This window comes from Triticum dicoccoides, chromosome 7B (assembly GCF_002162155.2).
Source record: "Triticum dicoccoides isolate Atlit2015 ecotype Zavitan chromosome 7B, WEW_v2.0, whole genome shotgun sequence".
NCBI classification, from domain to species: Eukaryota; Viridiplantae; Streptophyta; class Magnoliopsida; order Poales; family Poaceae; genus Triticum; species Triticum dicoccoides.
Window position 1 is genome coordinate 769,813,225 of NC_041393.1, and position 19,388 is coordinate 769,832,612.

The 19,388-nt window shown below is 50.0% G+C and overlaps 1 pseudogene; it reads right to left on the reverse strand.

Moving 5' to 3' along the window:
* LOC119339775 overlaps positions 1 to 2,179 on the reverse strand; it is an 11,395-nt pseudogene extending 9,216 nt beyond the window's left edge.
* Positions 2,180 to 19,388: the final 17,209 nt, after the last annotated feature.

Consider the following 19,388-nt stretch of genomic DNA (forward strand, 5'->3'; position numbering starts at 1 on the left):
TGGGCCGGTTCTTTTAGCAGCTTAAAAAATAAGCCGCCTCCTCCCGGGCTTACCCCATCCTATCTTATTCATTGGGGCTTCTAAACTACTTATGGGATAGGATTTAGAAGTCACAATAAATTTGAGGATTGGCTTATTTTTTAAACCGGGAAGAGGCAACTTATTTTTAAGCCGCCCAAAAGAACTGACCGCGCTCACCCGTCCGCCGGCTCCGTGGCCGTTCGATCGTGTGTTGATCAGATGGTCGACAACTTCCCCACGTCCGCCAAAGCCGCGTCCATTTTCCTGCAACTCACCTGTTGTTTCAGGACAGCCATTCCTGCAACTGGGTAACAGTAGGCTGATAACCACGCCGCGTCCGCCCCCTTCAGCTATTGACACGCGTCACGTGGGCCCCCACTCCACCGATATCCTTATCATGAGCGAAACACCTCAACACTTTTCTCGGCCGTAGCCAAAACTCACTATGAGTTAACAGCTTGGCCAGCTCCGTCCGCCCGCGCGCGCTTCGCCTGTGAGCCGCACCCCTTGTCGCTGCTCGGCGTCCCTCCGCATCCGGCTAACCCCCGCGTTGCCGTTGCCGCTAGAGGAGCACATCAAGAAAAGCAACAACTCGTCCAGGCTTGTCTGCTACGACGACTGTTCGGCAGCGGCGTTGAGGAAGATGGCCAAGGAGCGGTCCCTGGTGACGCAGCGGCTCGTTTTCTTGCTTCCGGTGATCCAGCTAGCCGGCGCGAGCTTGCCAAGGTCGTCACCGAGATGTTTGAGAGCATACTGGACTACTCGTCCAAGGCCAAACCGTGCTGAAGCTTTTTGGCTCGATCTGCTGACACATAGCTTCTACCACAACATCACCTTGGTTGCATTTTTTTTTGCAACAAGGGTCTTGTTGCAGGAATGCAGAGAAGAGGCCGGAGATGTTGTCGAAATTTTTGCAACAAGAGTCTTGTTGCAGGAATACAGAGATGAGGCCGGAGATGGTCTTGCAACAAAGGTTATCTTGCAATGCAGGTTTTGCAACATGGGTCTTGTTGCAGGAACATGGGCGGGTTGGGGGCAGCACCACGCTGGGCGCAACTCTGTTGGGGCCGGGGGGGCAAGGTTGTTTGTTTCTGCAATAGCGCGCTTGTTGCGGGAATTAATGAAGGGGCATGCGGGCCACGGGCACTACATCGGACGGCTAACAGCACGGGGATCCAACACCCATTGATGTGGCGGATATTTTAAAATCATTGGCCGGCGGACGCGTAGCAGCGGCCTTAAATAATAGTATTAGAAACAAATTTCCATTTACTATTTTTTTGATAAATAGGAAAAAAATATGGAACAAAAAACTTAAGAACAAATGGATCTAAATTTGCATGGTCACATGATTTTAAGGTGTAGTTCCGGTAGGAAGCAAACTCGAATCACGTGATTATAGGCTGCAGTTTTGGCACGAAGTAATAACGTGGTTTTAGGCTACAGTTTTGGTAGGATTTAAACTCAAATCAAAGACCATGTTATGTGGAAAGGACCCATCAAAATCTGCTAATTAACTATCTAATCCAACGGCTCTAGCCTGGTCTGATGCGATACTGATATCTAGTGATTTCATGTCTAGTGGGACGCTAGGTATCAGTAGTCTGATGCCTGATAGAGTGATAGTTCGCAATAAAATGAAAACTAGCACGGCAGTGACCTTTTTTTTTGTATGCCTGACCCGCACCCACGAGCGGGGTGCGAACCCTAGGCTTTCGCCGCTGCCAGCCTCCTCTTCCCCGCCTCCCCTCCTCGCCACCGCCGGCGCGACGGCAGGGCCTCCTTCCTCCTCGGCGCCTCCTTGCAGTGCGGGGGCGCTTCCTGGGGACGACGTGCTCGCGCAGGGTGCGGCGGAGGCGCCGCGGGCAGCTGTGCCGGCGCCGCGGGCAGCCGTGAATGCGACGGTGGCTACGAGACCTCGCCTGGCCGTCGAGCGGCGGGGGCTGCGAGCGGGAAGTGCGGGCATCCAGGGTGACTGGCGGATCTAGCAGCGGCGGCTGCCATGGCAAGGCTGGGCGCAGGGGGTGAGTGGCTTCCTGGAGGGCGTCTACGATTCGGCGGCTGCACAAGTTCGGGCGGTGGCGTGCCGGTGCGTCTCTGGCCAGATCCGACGGTCTCTGGTGGCGGCGGGCAGCGCGGGGTGGTGGCGGAGGTCCATCGGGGGCTCTACGTGTTGTCGCTTGCAGCGGCATGGCTGCAATCATGCACCTGGTCAGCGCGCGGTGACAGTGGGACATGCTCCGGGGCCTGTTCGTCTACGGTTGACTTGGGTGAGCTTTCCCTTTCTTCTCGGATTCCTTTATAGGCTTGACTAGCAGGGGTGGCTCCATGGCGCGGTGTTGGTGCATACGACGGTTTGCTGGAGGTGGCAGGGGACTCTAGGATGGGGGCAGGGTGTCCTCTCCATTGCATCCGTCGGCTACACCGTGTGGCTTCCGGAGTTCCGCTGGCCCAGTCTGCCCACAGCGGCCACCAACCCCGCCAAGGTGTCCGCTTTGGGGTGGAAGGGGGGGGGGGTCTTCTGCTTCTTTCTAGTTTGCCGCTTCGGCACGGTGTATCCTTGGATGAGGGGTGGGCTCGGATCTACGGTTGCGGTCCTTTGGTGGGAGCTGAGGTGCTTTTGAGCGGAGCACACGGCTCAGGCGTTGCCCGATCACCATGGTCGTGCGGGTGGCAAGGTGGCCGGGGCGTATTGTTCAATGGAGGTGGTGTGGGTGACCGTACCCCATTTTGGTGATAGGGAGTGTTGGCCGGGGTGAACACCCGCTCTGACTTGTCAAGCCGCCGACGGCGACGTTCTGACGTCGTTCCCTTCTTGAAGGCATCGTCGCGATATCTCTCTTGTCGCCACAGTTCTCCAGGGAAAACACCATGCATTGAATGGGCGGTGGCGGCAGCCCGATGTCGTTTCCTTCCTGAAGGTGCCGCCTTGGAGCCCATTGTTCGTCATGCACGGCTTCTCCTCTTCGCGGAGGCTCATCCCCGGTTCAGGGCCTCCGACGACTTCATAGTACTGCTTAGTGTTTCATCTGTTGTTAGCTTGGAGTTGTTTGGGGGTGGTGTTGCTATTTTCAGCGTCCTTGTATCCAGTCTTTGATGTGTGTGTTGCCGTTGTGTGGGGTGTGCATTTGTATCGGCTTGTTTGGTGATGGTGCTTTATATATAAAGCGGGGGGAAACCCTTTCTTGTCGAAACTAGCACGATGGTAAATCCAAGGATCTGGTCCTTCTTTTCCCAAATGTTGTAGGGTCAAATCACAACTATGGTCCATACATCACTGTTCAATAAAATATGACTATGATAATCGAGAAACTAATCCTGGAAAAGTAGGATCGCACGAAGCGATCTTTGAAGGCGACGAGGGTTCCTTGCGCGCCGCCGGTGGCGCCGCCGGTTCCCTCTCTCTCTCTGTCGGCCGCTCCACCGGCGGGAGGGAGGGGGAACCTCTGGTCTGTCCGCTAGGTGGGTGTGTGGTAGGGTTAGGGTTGAGGGTGACGCTGTCGAGGCCGTTGCGGTGGTGTCGCGTCGGAATAAGTTTCTTCGGGCTCCGTTCGCGGTCAGGCGAGGCTTTTGCCTTCGTCTAGGAGCGAGCGGCGTGGGGGATCCCTAGATCTCGTCGAGTTCGCGGGCTATGGAGGCTGGAGGGCCATCTGCACTAGCCGTTTGGGTCCTCAGATGGGTGATGGATTCAGGGAGACGAAGACCCTTCTTCTTCCTTGTCGGTATGATTTGCCGCTGCTGTTCTTCTTCTTCCTCCGCGCTGATGCTGGAGGGAGATCCTGCTTTGCGAAAGGGACATATTTCGAAAGGGACATGTTTCGCGGTACTCAAAGCCAAAGATGCTGACGGCTGCTGCAGGTGTGTTGGATTGATGTCCATGCCCTCCAACGCTTGTGTCAAGGAAGGAGGAAGCAGCGTGGCGGCAATTGTTCCATGGTCGAAAATGATGACCTGCTTGTGCCTGGTTGCAGATCTTTCTGCTGCAGGGGTCTTCTCTCAAGATTCAGGGATGACGACACTACAAAAAAAATACACTTCCGTGATGATACGTGTTTGTCACAGTAGGTCGCATTTTTTGTCATGCATGTACATCCATGACAAATTTATGACAGAATCAAGATAGTCATACCCGTACTGTCGTAGAAGTGTTCCATGACATTACGAAAATTATCATCACGGAAGTGTCCACTTCCATGACGATAAATCGCGCGTCACAGAAGTGCTTTCGTCAAGGGTGACCGACACGTGGCATCCACCGCAACGGGACGCCGTTAAGCTATCGGTCGGGTTTTGGATCCGATAACCCGTTAACAGCCCCGACCAATGGGGATTTTCCACGTGTAAAATCATCATTGGCTGGAGGAAACATGTGTCGGCTCACCGCTGGGACAGATGTCATCCACTCATTGGACAGAAGGCGCCTATGATACGTCGACACGTGGCACGGCCCAACAGAGGCCCATCGCTGTGAGAAGGCCGGTCCGTTTGACTTGGTCAAAAGGTGGCGGGCCGGCCCATGGAAAGCCTGTTAACGGCCTATTCGCATATAGCCCATTTATAGCCCACTAACCCAAAGCCCGTTACGCCCTACTCGAATTAGGCCCATTAGCATCATCTGGGCCATCTTCCAGCCCGTTTTCACTTCTGGCCCATGTATGGCCCATGACGTCTTTCGGCCCATATGAGGCCCTATGTAACTCTTGGCCTATTAACGGCCTATGGTGAAATTGGCCCGTAATGAACAGTGTATCACTTTACACCCATTTACGGCCCGTGGTGAAACTGGCCCGTATAGAATAGTGTATCACTTTATACCCATTAACGACCCGTTATTTCGTTGGGCCGTTTCCAGCCCATGTTATCTTTCGGCCTTCTCAGAGCCCATTTATTCTTGGGCGCATTTCCAGCATTCATTTACTTACGGCCCATTACTGTCATTTTTTGCTTGTGGGCCAAATTCAACCCGTGGTTACAGTCGTCCCGTTTGTGGTCCGTTAATACGTTGGGCCGTTTTCATAGCGTCATCAAATACGGCCTATTAACGATGGCCCGTTATGGTCGGCCCATGAACGGACGATTCCAACTCTAGCCCGTTTACGGCCAGAATGCGGTCTGTTTGGCCCATGTTTGGCCAATCGATCATACGGCCCGTATAAGGCCCATTGATGATATGGCCCATAGAAGGCCCATTGTTTCTACGGCCCGTAGAAGGCCCACTGTTTCTACGGCCTGCAGAAGGCCCACTATTTCTACGGCCCGTAGAAGGCCCACTGTTTCTACGGCCCGTAGGCCCAGTGTCACTACTGTGGCGTTTATTGTGGCCTAGTTTTAAAAAATAGGCTATTGCAGCCACTAGCAAACCGCAAAAAAAGAACTGCACTGACTACAACCAGACAAATAAACAAGACAACAAGGAAATAAATAAGCGAGCAACTTACACTAGGCTATCACGGCTATTACACATATTACATCCATTGGGCATCAAAGTTCACCACCAGTGCAAATATAGGGAACACAGCAGCATACAAACGCCGCAGCAAAACAAGTCCAGAACTGAAACCACTTTAGAAGAGCTCAAGAAACAATATCCTGGGTACCCATAATGCTGGCAAGATGCTTAGCAAGCTTATTAACTTTCTCTTGTTTGGCGCTTAAGTCCTCCAGCGCTTGCTGTTGCACCAGAAAGTATGCATCTGAATTCTGCAGGAATTTCCTCAGTCCTTCGGCTTCCTGTCGCATAACATCTGATCGATGTCTTTCAACTTGAAGTTGAGACTCAAGAAGCCGAACTGATTCAGGCAAAGAGTTCGAAGAGCTGGTGCCAGCAGTGGTAGCCAGTAACTCGAACACTACATAGTTTTTATCAGCTTTCTTGGGGACCGACAGGGATGTCTCACTATCTTGAACCTTATCTGCATAACTTCCTTTACAATTGCATAACAGGGTACTCTTCTCCAATATTTTATCCGCGTTCTAAAAGAGAAACAAACAAACACATCTCAAGTTTACAATGTAGAATATGAAACTCATTTTGGTAAACTAGTTCAGTAGTAAGGTGGACAGGATAACAGCATGAAACAAACATATATCTATGTAGTATGGTCACTGTATGGTCTATATCATTCTAGTTTATGTTGCCAAATCAAGATAGATACAGTTCGAATCATATATATTTAAGACAAAAGCAGCATAGACAGAATATAAGTGTGGAAAACTACACAGCAATAACAACACTTGTAATGTGCATGGCATGAGAACATAACTATTTATTCAATTGAAACTGAAATCAACAAAGAGCAAGTTACAACAGCAAACAACCAGACATGTTGAAGAAACAGGTTTAAAACATACTTGTTGCACCATAGGAGTTTCAATTGCATCCTTCAAATTTGAAATTGGTTGGTATCAGTAAAAACAGTGATGCAAGAGCAAAGTAGTATGAACCATAGCTACAGAACCTGACCTGAGAACAACTCTTCTTCTGCTTTAAGCGTTGACTTCGGGTTCGGAGTGGTGGTCCTCATGATTTGGGCACTGCAGTTGCCTTACTAACTGCTCGTGTATGGGTGCTCTTTGGTGGATACGGTGCTGTGTCAACGGGAACTGGGTGTCTATCTGCTAGTGTCGGTGTCAAAACCGGCGGATCTCGGGTAGGGGGTCCCGAACTTTGCGTCTAGGCGGATGGTAACAGGAGACAAGGGACACAATGTTTTTACCCAGGTTCAGGCCCTCTCGATGGAGGTAAAACCCTACTCCTGCTTGATTAATATTGATGATATGGGTAGTACAAGAGTAGATCTACCACGAGATCAGAGAGGCTAAACCCTAGAAGCTAGCCTATGGTATGATTGTTGTTCGTCCTACGGACTAAAACCCTCCGGTTTATATAGGCACCGAAGAGGGTTAGGGTTACACAGAGTCGGTTACAATGGTAGGAGATCTACATATCCGTATCGCCAAGCTTGCCTTCCACGCCAAGGAAAGTCCCATCCGGACACGGGACGAAGTCTTCAATCTTGTATCTTCATAGTCCGAGAGTCCGGCCAGAGGCTATAGTCCGGCCATCCGGACACCCCCCAATCCAGGACTCCCTCAGCTGGGGTTGGGTTAGAAGGGGTGTAGCCGGTTCTCTGTCCAATTGGGTAGGGGTACAATCTACATGAGTGTGGGTTATGTGTGGTGGGGCTGGTTCTTGGGCAGGTACAACCGTGGTTCTATCTGCATCGACAGGTAGCACGATCTTTTTCTGAAGACCGTGTTTTTACTCCCACAGATACTGCCATCACTCCCTCCAATTGAAATGGCTGATGTCGGTGTCAAAACCGGTGGATCTCGGGTAGGGGGTCCCGAACTGTGCGTCTAGGCGGATGGTAACAGGAGACAAGGGACACGATGTTTTTACCCAGGTTCTGGCCCTCTTGATGGAGGTAAAACCCTACTCCTGCTTGATTAATATTGATGATATGGGTAGTACAATAGTAGATCTACCACGAGATCAGAGAGGCTAAACCCTAGAAGCTAGCCTCTAGTATGATTGTTGTCCGTCCTAGGGACTAAACCCTCCGGTTTATATAGGCACCGAAGAGGGTTAGGGTTACACAGGGTCGGTTACAATGGTAGGAGATCTACATATCCGTATCGCCAAGCTTGCCTTCCACGCCAAGGAAAGTCCCACCCGGACACGGGATGAAGTGTTCAATCTTGTATCTTCATAGTGCAGGAGTCCGGCCAAAGGTGATAGTTCGGCTATCCGGACACCCCATAATCCAGGACTCCCTCAGTATCCCCTGAACCAGGCTTCAATGACGATGAGTCCGGCGCGCAGATTGTCTTCGGCATTGCAAGGCGGCTTCCTCCTCCGAATACTTCATAGAAGATTTTGAACACAAGGATAGTGTCCGGCTCTGCAAAACAAGTTCCACATACCACCATAGAGAGAATAATATTTACACAAATTCAATCTGCTGACATATTCCGCAGCGTGACATCACACCACGGCCAAGCCTTTATTCGAATCATTTTTACTGTCCGACCTCAGCGCGTTTAGCGAGGCGGTTTCCTTGGCACGTCTTGTAAAAGCAGAGATCGTGTCCCCTTATTCCGGGATTTTCATTAATACGGGTGTGGGTAACCCAGTCGTGCCCGTTGGCACGTCTCCTCTGGCGAGTCCCGAACGGTCACGGGGAGGGCTCTTGGTATTCAACCTCTTTATAAAGAGACCAAGGCTCCGCTCCTTTCTTTCAATCTCAATCGAATTCGCCCCTCGCCTCGAGTTCCAACACCCAAAGCTCCAGATTCAGGCGCTTCGGACCTTCGATGATGTCCGGCTCCGACCTTCAAGGCTGGTGGATGCCTTCCTCCGTCACGGAAGAAGACGTGCTAAATCTGAGAGACGCCAGGTATCTAATCGGTGAAATCTCGCATAGGCTGCCCGCTCAAGGGAAGGTTATTCCCACTCCCAAGCTTGGTGAAAGCGTGGTGTTCGCGTCTCACTTCCTTCGGGGGCTAGGCTTCCCGACGGACCCCTTCGTGAGGGGGCTCATGTTTTATTATGGGCTGGAATTTCATGACTTGGATCCGGAGTCCATCCTCCACATCTCATCGTTCATTATCGTATGCGAAGCCTTAATCCGCATTACCCCTCACTTCGGATTGTGGCTCAAGACCTTCAAAGTGGAGCCGAAGATGATCAAGGGGCAGCAAGTAGAGTGCAGAGGGGCTGTTATTAGCAGGAATGCTGACGCTCCATGGCCCGAGGGCCCTTTTCAAGAGGAGCTCAGCCTATGGCAACAAGAGTGGTTTTACATCACAGCTCCCAGGGGCACCAAATGGGTGGCGCCACCTGCCTTTCGCTCGGCATTTTATGGGTGCAACGCCCGTGGAGATGTTCAAACTGTTCTTCGGATCACAAGCAATGTGTCCGGACTTGACCAAGGACGCAGGTCTAAGCTGCAGTCGCCCAGATACTCAAGTAAGTAGTCCTGTACCCGGACACGCTATCCGTATATTCATCATAAAATTGCCCTTAAGAGAGCTGCCCCTTAAGCAGGAGTGGATAGAGAAAGAAAAACCGATCAGGTGTCCGGCCCCCCTTCCTGAGACCACGCCGGATCCCGTGTTAACCAAGATGCTGGAGGCTGCGCCTTTGGAAGAAGGTGAAGGGGGGAACAAGGAAGCGACCGCCTCCCCAAAGGAGGCAGTCAGGAAGGGAGAGATCGAGAATCCCTCCATCCAGGGGAAGAAGAGGACCGCTTCTGAAGACCCGAAGATCGAGGTCACAAAGCGGGGGAATAAATCTTCGCCAGAGGGTCCTGCGCCGGGAGATGCCTCGGCCATACTATGTCCCCAAGGGGATCAGCCCTCCAGCGAGCCGTAAGTAAAGAGGGGAGTTTTAAAATAAGAGACACCCTTGTTTTATTTCTGAAGATAACCAAAATTTTACCTTGTAGTTCGGATCTCAGCCCTTCTCAGCAGAGCTCATCTTCAGGGGATCTTCGTTCGGAGATGATGGAGAGTGGAACGACTCCCCCTGCCGTACCACCTAGCGAGGCGGACGACCCTAAGGTATCGTCATGGAGGGTTCCTCCGAATCCGGTAGGGCCGGAAGGCAGTCATATGTCCCCCCAAAGCCCTACGCGTCCGGCCTTCGAAAAAGGCCATCGGACAAGTTCGGCACCACCTGGTGTACGGTCGGAGGAGCTGAAGGATCTGCTCGAGCGAGCGTCTATCTCAGAAGATCGCCGTCATTAATGGGTACGGTGATCGAAAGGATTTCATCCGCTGAGAGCGGATTGCACGAAGCCGTCAGAATTTTACTGACAGGTTTTGAGGTACGCAAAATGATGCACCTTCTGACAGTTTCGCATATAAAATGCTCCCTGTGTAGATAGTAGCCCCTGAGGCTCGATGTGTTGTCAAAAATGACAGCGCGCCAAGGATCATAATCCCAGGTATAATATGTCGCTCTTCCTATGTATGTGGCGAAGTGTCCGGTGGCTAGCCGGACTGATGAATTTGCCGAACTAAAGCGGCAACTTGACGTGGCGGATGCCGACATCGCGCTTGTCAATAAGCGACTTGACGAGTCACAAGGTATGCAATTTCTCCGCGGACACCTAGTAAGGGAGCTTGATGCCCGTGCCTTACAACATGTATGCTTGATGCAGATGGTGCCGCTGCCATGGAAAACCTTTGGGTGGAGCTTGCCCGAGCCAAGGAGCAGGCCAGAAAGAGTGATGCGGCTGCCTTAAAGGCAGCCGAAGAGCTAAAAGCCGAACAGGCTGCTCACTGCCGAAGCAAGCAGGAAATGGCCGAGATGGCCACGAAGTTGAAGAATGCTGCCGACCGCTGCAAGCTTCTTGAAAAAGAAGATCGAGCGGTGCAAGAGGACCTGAAGAAGGTCACTACCGAGGCCAAGGATGCTCGCTCTGCAATGAGAGCTATGAAGGAGGAGCTGCGTCAGGCCGGAGATATCGCGGCTAGAAAGCCCTTTCTGCTGCGGAGGAAGTTCGTGGATCCTAAATATGCTCGGTTGGACCGGCTGTGGAGATCGGCGGATGCTTATCTGGACTTGGCGGCAAGTGCGGCAGACGCGGCCGAACACTTCCGGGATCAAAAGGATCATCAATTGGAAAAGCTTTTTTGGTTGCAGTTCCATAATCCAGAGCGTCCACTTCCATTAACCGATCATTTGGCCGAATGGGCGGAGCTGAATAGGTTATCCGGACTTGCCATGAAGGACGTCGTGAGTCTTTTGTGGCTGAAAAGGCCCAAGCCGAAGAGTTATTTTGGCTTGGTGCAGCAGTTCCTTGGTGCGGTGCCGCATATCAATGCTATGAGGAGGTCAGCATGCATAGAGGGTGCGCGGATGGCTCTTGCCCGTGTCAAAACATACTGGGCGGATATGAAGGCCACCGATGTTGCATCCCAAGATTCGGACGGAAGCCGAGTACCTATCGAGCACTATTTTGAGGAAGTCCTGCAGGGTGCTCGTTTAATAGAGACGCAGTGCTCGAAGGATATTATGTTCGAATAACATGTATTATTGTGAAACAATGTTTCGATAGAATATAAAAGCTTTTTATACTTGATCCTTCAAGAATTAAAATACCTCCCGTGCGGCCGTTAATGTACATGTGTATATAACCTGAAAGATGGCAGTCTTCGGCTTCAGCCCCCACGCATATAATGCAGGGGTGTTTGCAAAAAGGCACATTTTCACACTTAATCCAACGTCTTGGTCCTATAAAGGAGGTGATAGCGCGACAAACTAGGCAACCGGACTATAATGCTTTATCACTTTCACTTAGCCATAGGAGTTCGACAGTGGGGCTACTATATAGCCCCTAGGAGCACCGCGCTCACCCGAATTCGGGGCGCGTATGTGCCTGACCGGGAAACGGCCCTTCGTTAATGCAGAGGAATTCTAAAGATTCCGGCGGGTCATCGAGTGGTTGACCAGTCTCACGCTATATCATGACAGTCAGTTTTCGGCTTTCTCTACTGAGGTGCTCGCCTGGCCGAACCGGGCACAATCGTAGTAGTTCTCCTGGTGCCACCTTAGCTGATAGAGCGGAACGTAAGGCAGCAAAACACAGGAGCCGAGCAAACCCAACATTTGACCAAAGACATGATTCGGAGCTGATGCATATAAGGCCTAACTCGAGACGCCAAACACTCCCTAAGGTATTCGGTCTTTATGGGAACGGGCCGAACAACGCCCTTGGTAATAAGCCCCTGGTGTCTAGGTATGCGCAAAATTCTGACGTGGCCCATGCCAAAACGCCAGCCTCCTCCTCGGTTATAGCAAGAAACCGGGGGATGTGTATCAACAAGAGACAGTAAAAAAGGTTTACGCAGGGTCTTAATCTGAAAAGAATCCTTGCAACGGGTCCCAACTGCACGTCTGCGCCTGTGTCTCCGTTGTGCTGTGTCCTGGACGGGTGTAGCACGGTGTTCATCTGTTAAAAGCGAGGAACTTAGTTGAAAAAGTTCGTGCGAAAATGTACGTTATATTAAATAAACAAAGTACAATTCAAAAAATGAATAAAATTGAGCTTTATTGTCTCTTGTTATACATGCGCGGAGCCCCTTGTACGGGGGTATGCGGCTAGTAAGCCCTTGTATGTTTATGCCGGACTCGTCTAGCCGTGTCCGGGGTCTGAACGACCTGTTTAGGTGCTTTTGATTAGTGAAGCCGGTTTAGTGTGTGGCTGTCAAGGCAGTCACACAATCTTCCGCGCTCGAGGAACACTCGATATTTCCCTTTAAGGAGATGATGCCTCGCGGACCGGGCATTTTAAGTGTAAGGGATGCATAGTGCGGTACTGCGTTAAAGCGGGCGAAAGCTTCACGTCCCAGTAGTGCTTGATAGCTACTTGTAAATGGGGCGAGGTGGAAGGTTAACTTTTCGCGGCGGAAGTTGTCGGGTGAGCCGAACAGAACTTCTAGCAGTAGAGAGCCCGTACAATGGGCATATGGGCCTGGCGTTACCCCTTGAAAGGAAGTGTTGCTATGGCGGATTTTGGTTTGGTCTATCCCCATTCTGCGGATTGTGTCCTGATATAGCAGGTTTAGATCACTGCCGCCGTCCATTAGGACTTGTGTAAATTAGAGTCCGTCGATTATCGGATCTAATATCAAGGCAGTCCATCCTGCATTCCGGATACTTCTAGAGTAATCCTGATGGTCGAAGGTGATTGGTTTTAACAACCAGTGGTGGGACTCCTCTGGGATAGGTCGTACGGCGCGTATCTCTATGGGCGCCGCTCTGTTTTTCCCTTTTGTCACGTGAAGTGAGTTTACTGTTTTGACTTCTTGTGGGAAATTCTTTTGTTTTCCGGTGTTCTGCTTATGGGGTTCGTCATTGTCCTCGCTTGGCGTGTCGAGCCCCTTGTGTTCGGTGTTGAGTTTGCCGGACTGCTTGAAGACCCAACAATCTCTGTGGGTATGGTTTGCATACTTCCCGGGAGTACTATGGATTTGGCATATCTTGTCCAAGATTTTGTTTAAGTTAGATAGCTCGTCCCTGTTATCCTTAAGGGGTAGCTGTTTATGATTCTGAGAGCTTTTGAATCCGGCATTGACTGCCGTGCTCTTCGGGCTGTTTCCCTTGGTCCGACACTGGTCCTTGCTACGTCGCGGTTTCCTGTTTCCATCCCTGACTTCGGATGTACTTGGGTCGTTGGTACTGCATCTTGCCAGCCAGCTATCCTCTCCCGCGCAAAAGTAGGTCATGAGGCTTGTTAATGCGGGCATTGTTCTTGGCTTTTCTTGGCCGAGGTGTCTGGCGAGCCATTCGTCTCGGACGTTGTGTTTGAAAGCTGCAAAGGCTTCGGTGTCCGGACAGTCGACTATTTGGTTCTTTTTAGTAAGGAATCTGTTCCAGAATTTTCGGGCTGACTCTCCAGATTGTTGAGTTATGTGACTTAAATCATCTGCATCCGGAGGTCAGACATAGGTCCCTTGAAAATTTGCCCGAAAAGCATCCTCGAGCTCTTCCCAACTTCCAATGGTGTTTTCGGGGAGGCTTTTAAGCCAATGCCGGGCTGGCCCTTTGAGCTTGAGGGGTAAGTATTTTACGGCGTGGAGGTCATCTCCTCTAGCCATGTGTATGTGGAGGATGTAATCCTCAATCCAGACTCCAGGGTCTGTTGTTTCGTCGTATGCCTCTATGTTTACGGGCTTGAATCCCGCTGGAAATTCGTAATCCAGCACCTCATCGGTGAAACATAGGGGGTGTGCAGCACCCCTATATTTAGGTGTACCGTGATGTTCGGATACTTGATGTGTTGCATTGCTTTACTAGAGCTTGCTTTCTTGGCCCGTAGATAGATCTAACTGGGCCATCTTTTTGATGCGAATCCTTGTGCGGATTCGCGTGCCGGCTTGTGTGCAGCGCCGTTTGCCGCTCTATGTTTGCCATGAGGTCGCCTATCCGACCGGGTGGCCTCCTTGTTCTTTGATTGCGGGGGCTCTACGGCCTCCTCATCAAATTCGGGCAGTAGTTTTCGCTTCGGGTAGCTCTTTGTTCGGCGACTGTCGCCGTATTTATCTGCGGTGTTGAGTACTTTGTTCCATCTGATTCTGAGTGCATCTTCCGCTGTTTTGAGCTTTCGCTTCTGTTTTTTCAGGCTGCGCACAGTGGCGACGAGCCTTTTGTGGAGGTTCTTCTGCTCCAACGATTTGTCCGGCGTGAGATCGTCCGGACTGTTATCTTCGTCGAGGACGGGTTGTTTATCCAGGTTGTCCTGTTCGGACGGTTGCTCGATAGCATGTTCGTCGTCCGCTGGTTCGCCCTGCTCTATGGCTGGGTCTGTATGGCTTCTATCTTTGTCGAGGTGGGACTTGGAGCGGCGCTTACGTCGCCGTTTTGACTGCTTCTCGAGGGAATGATCCTTCGTTGCGTCCATTTGTTCCTCGTCGTCGCTTCCTTTAGGTGTGTCCACCATGTATACATCGTGAGATGAGGTGGTTGTCCAGTGCCCTATAGGTGCTGGTTCAATTTCCTCTCCTACATCGTCGTCCATACCGTCGATGTCTTCGGAGTCAAAGTCTAGCATGTCGGTTAAATCATCAACAGTGGCTACGAAGTGGGTGGTGGGCGGGCTTTGAATTTCTTCGTCATCCGCATCCCACCCTTGCAGACCATAGTCCGGCCAGGGCTCTCCTGATAAAGAGAGAGACTTTAGTGAATTCAGGATGTCGCCAAAGGGCGAGTGCTGAAAGATGTTCGCAGCAGTGAACTCCATGACCGGCGCCCAATCGGATTTGATTGGCAGGGGCGCGGAAGGCGCGGAGTCCGGAGAGAGGAGTCCGACATCTTGGAGTCGCGAGCTTTGCGAAGGACAGGATTGGTGTACGGCTCAATCGCCGTAGAGATTGCAGCCCCCGAGGCGGTGTCCAGCCACCCATCCTCGATCGGCGCAGTCGGCTCCGAGCTAAGGGTCGGAGCGGACACCGGTGCGGCCTCCAGGACAATGTTCGGCGGCAGAGCTAGATCATGCTCCTCATGACAGTGCGACGCACTTGGCTGTGGCTCGAACCCGTCGAAGATCAAGTCTCCGCGGGTGTCGGCCGTGTAGTTCAAACTTCCAAATCCGACCTGATGGCCAGGGGCGTAGCTTTCAATCTGCTCCAGATGGCCAAGCGAATTGGCCCGCAGTGCAAAGCCGCCGGATATGAAGATCTGTCCGGGGAGAAAAGTCTCACCCTGGACCGCGTCGTTGTTGATGATCGGAGGAGCCATCGGGCCTAAAGATGACGACACAGAGGAACTCTCAATCAAAGCACCAATGTCGGTGTCAAAACCGGCGGATCTCGGGTAGGGGGTCCCGAATTGTGCGTCTAGGCGGATGGTAACAGGAGACAAGGGACACGCTGTTTTTACCCAGGTTTGGGCCCTCTCGATGGAGGTAAAACCCTACTCCTGCTTGATTAATATTGATGATATGGGTAGTACAAGAGTAGATCTACCACGAGATCAGAGAGGCTAAACCCTAGAAGCTAGCCTATGGTATGATTGTTGTCCATCCTGACTAAACCCTCCGGTTTATATAGGCACCAAAGAGGGTTAGGGTTACACAGGGTCGGTTACAATGGTAGGAGATCTACATATCCGTGTCGCCAAGCTTGCCTTCCACGCCAAGGAAAGTCCCATCCGGACACGGGACGAAGTCTTCAATCTTGTATCTTCATAGTCCAGGAGTCCGGCCAAAGGTGATTGTTCGGCTATCTGGACACCCCCTAATCCAGGACTCCCTCAGCTGATAAACAAGAAAAGTAATTGAACGTACAGACATTGTAAGATAGACAGGTGCAATGGATAGTAGGGATGAAAACAGGGCATGAAATAATTCACATTTATGCTGTCTAAGCAAATAGAATAGCAGGACATAATTTCACATATATGATGGCTAATTAAACAGGATAGCATGACATAATTTCAAATATATGATTTATATACTAAGGAAGTGAGTAGAGGGCAATCGCATATATGATGTGTAAACTAAGGAGATGGCATTCAATATTGTGTATATGATGTAAAAACTAAGCATTGCAATACAACATATGCATTATATGAGTAATATAACGCTGCCAAGTTTGAGCTACACCTCAGGGGGATAATAGGACTGGTCATCTGCCTCTGAATCCTCCTCTGAAGAGCTATCTGTAACCAGCAAGATATCTGCTTCAGCAGGTAGCATTGTCTGCTCTGAAGACCTTGTTTTCACTCCAGATTTCTCCATCACCAATTCAAATGGCTGATGCACAGGGAGAGCAGTTGAATATACAAACATTGTCGACAAAAGCAATGAGAAATACAAAAAAAGGACGGCATGATATAATTCACATATATGACGTTTGCCTAAACAGCATGGCATTGAATAATTCACATATATAATGCCTTGCAACAAGATAACATTGCATAATTCACATATATAATGTCTTGCAACAAGATGGCATTGCATAATTCACATATATGGTAATTAGACACTAAACATGTGGCATTCACACAAAGCATGTCTAAACTAAGCAAATGACATAGCAATGCAAGATACCATACTCACGATATGAGCAACATAATCCTGCCGAGTTAGGGCATGCACCTCGAGGGGGGGGGGGAATATGACTGGTCATCTGTCTCTGAATCCTTCTCTGAGAGCTATCGGTAACTAGAAAGACATGCGCTTCGTCAGATAGCATTGTCTGCTCTGAAGACCTTGTTTCCACTCCAGATTTTTTCCATGACCGTGCCGAATTGCTGATGCACAGGAAGAGTAATTGAAAGTACTAAAATTGTTGAAAAATTTAACACGTAATAAAAAAATGATGGCATGATATAATCCACATATAAGATGACAGGCTAACCAAGGTGGCATTGCAAAATTCAAATATATGATGCCTGGCTAGACAAGATGGCGTTGCATGATTCACATATATGATAAAGAAACTAAACAGATGGCATTGACACAAAGCATGTCTAAACTAAGCAGATGACATCTTTAATGTATACAGTAAGCAATGCAAGGCACCATATGCATGATATTGCCAACATCAGCATGCCAAGTTAGAGCGAAGACCTCATGGGGTAAATAGGAGTTGTCTTCTCCTTCTGAATCCTCTTGATTACGATCCGAAATGGGTGGAGGGGGGCTGCCTTTGCGCCCACCATGGAACGACGTCTGCATGAAATTTTATTGCCACGCAAGGCTCGTCTCTTTTGCTCTACATGATCAGTTCCATTGTGTACAATAACTGGCATGCATAGGAATAAAACATAGTGAGATTATGTAAGGAGTGCATGCACAAATCCAGAGTGATGGTAGCAAACTGTGGATAGACCCAAAACCAATGATAGCAGGCAGATAATAGCTTTAGTTAAAAAAATACAGATAATGGCTCCTTTAATGTTTGTTTACACCCAACATGAAACTCATAGTAGACACCGGAGATTAACCAGATAGTAGATAGATAGTACTGATTGCTGCCCCAATATGTACCCCACAACCATTTAAAAACTCAAGTTTCAGCATTAGTTTTGACCTGACTCGGAGTCTAATAGGTAAACACAACGATAATGTAGCATGTCATCATATGAAGCAACGCATAACATAAGTAGGCACGGAAGAGTGCGACCTCTCTTGCGGACCCGTGTAGTCCTCAAGGTCATCTGCTCAGTTGATGATGGTAATGCAGTTGTCGTGGCTGCCGGCGGCGGGGAAGAAGATCTGAGGCGGCGAAAGACAGTCTGGAGAGCGGATCCCTGCTGTGGCGAACCCTTCCGTCATTGGAGCAGCTGAGCTGGGGTGGAACACAGCGCCGCAGGAGTAGGACAAACCACACAAGGTTTTCTTTGACACATATCTATAACAGAAGTAATTGAGTAAGGGCTTGTTTGAATTTGAGGATTCTAACAATTCAGGGATAGGAAATAGACAGGAATAAGATAGGAATGCACGTACAAAACGGAGAATTTAAAAACACAGGATCTCTGCCAATCTGGGTGTTTGATTCACAACAATTGGAAGATAGGATGCAAAAAATCATGGTGAGATTAAGTCAAACCACAAGAAAATGTACGGTTATAATGCTATTATGCTACTATCTCTTAGTCTTGTGCTTGATGAATAGGAATATGAAAAGGAGGAGAAGTGGAAATTAGAATTCCTACAGTTTTTCTTTCAAGAAGACACTAAAGGAACAAATCCTACAGTTTTCCTTTGCTCCATTCCTTTGCACCAAATTCATGAAAAGTAGTACCATAGGAAACTTTCCAATTCCTATGTTTTTCATTCACTTTTCCTTTCAAGCACTAGGGATTCTAGTAGGCAGGCTTGATCAAGGAAAATCCTACACTAAAAAAATGTTTTTGTGCTACTTCTATTACTTTGGACCCAGGCCACTAACATACGAGCTCAACTCCCAGGCCCATCGAAAATGCACAGCTCAAATGCGTAGTGATAAATAATGATGGCGTTCAAGAGAGTCCATCACGGATAGCTAAGTTGCCTTGTACCTCACAGCTTGTCATATAGTAGGATAAAATAATCGTATTTCCCGTTACTACGAGTGCTCAGTGGACAATATATATAACATGTAGAGTAAAAAAGAGATGCAACAAGTGTACAACCTCTTTGGCGAAGCCATGTCGACCTCAGCATGATTGGGTTGGCCGGTGAGGATGCTCCGGCTGACTTTGCTGTCGGAGGAGGGGAAGAAGATCTTTGGCGTCTAGAGATGGAGCCCGAGGTACTGCTCCGCTGTGATGGAGGGTTTCGTCGTTGGAGCAGCTCCGGTGAGTTGTACGACGCCGAGGCTGAAGCAGGACAAGAGAGACAACGAACAACGTTAACCTGAGTGGAATTATAATAGCATCTCCAATACATGACGTAAAATACATAACCACAAAGTGCTAGATGTAAAATACATCAGCCGCTCATCTCTGAACTTAACTGTCGAAACTGAATTTAACTGTCGAAACTGAATTTTGCTGTCGAAACTGAACGTACTAGCAAGGTGAGGCTACACGTCGGTCGACTGACTTTTTCATCTCTGGTCAGTCGATTTTGCAGCCATTGGATACGAAATCAAGGGCATGCGGTTCATCTTCAACCTCCACCCCCGAGCCGCTAGCCACCACCGGCCAAACAGCAGCCCCCCGCCGCCCACAGCCGGCGGTGCGCCGCCCCGCCCGCCCCGAAAACACTCCCCACCGCCGGTCCGCCGCCGCCCCGGCCATCCCTCTAGGCCCCCACATGCTGAGCTTTTTCTCGGCAATCCCCACGCCACCGCCCCGCCAACGCCCCGCCACCGCCGGCGACCACCACCCCCATCCTGAACCCTAAGATAGATAGTGGGGTACCTCT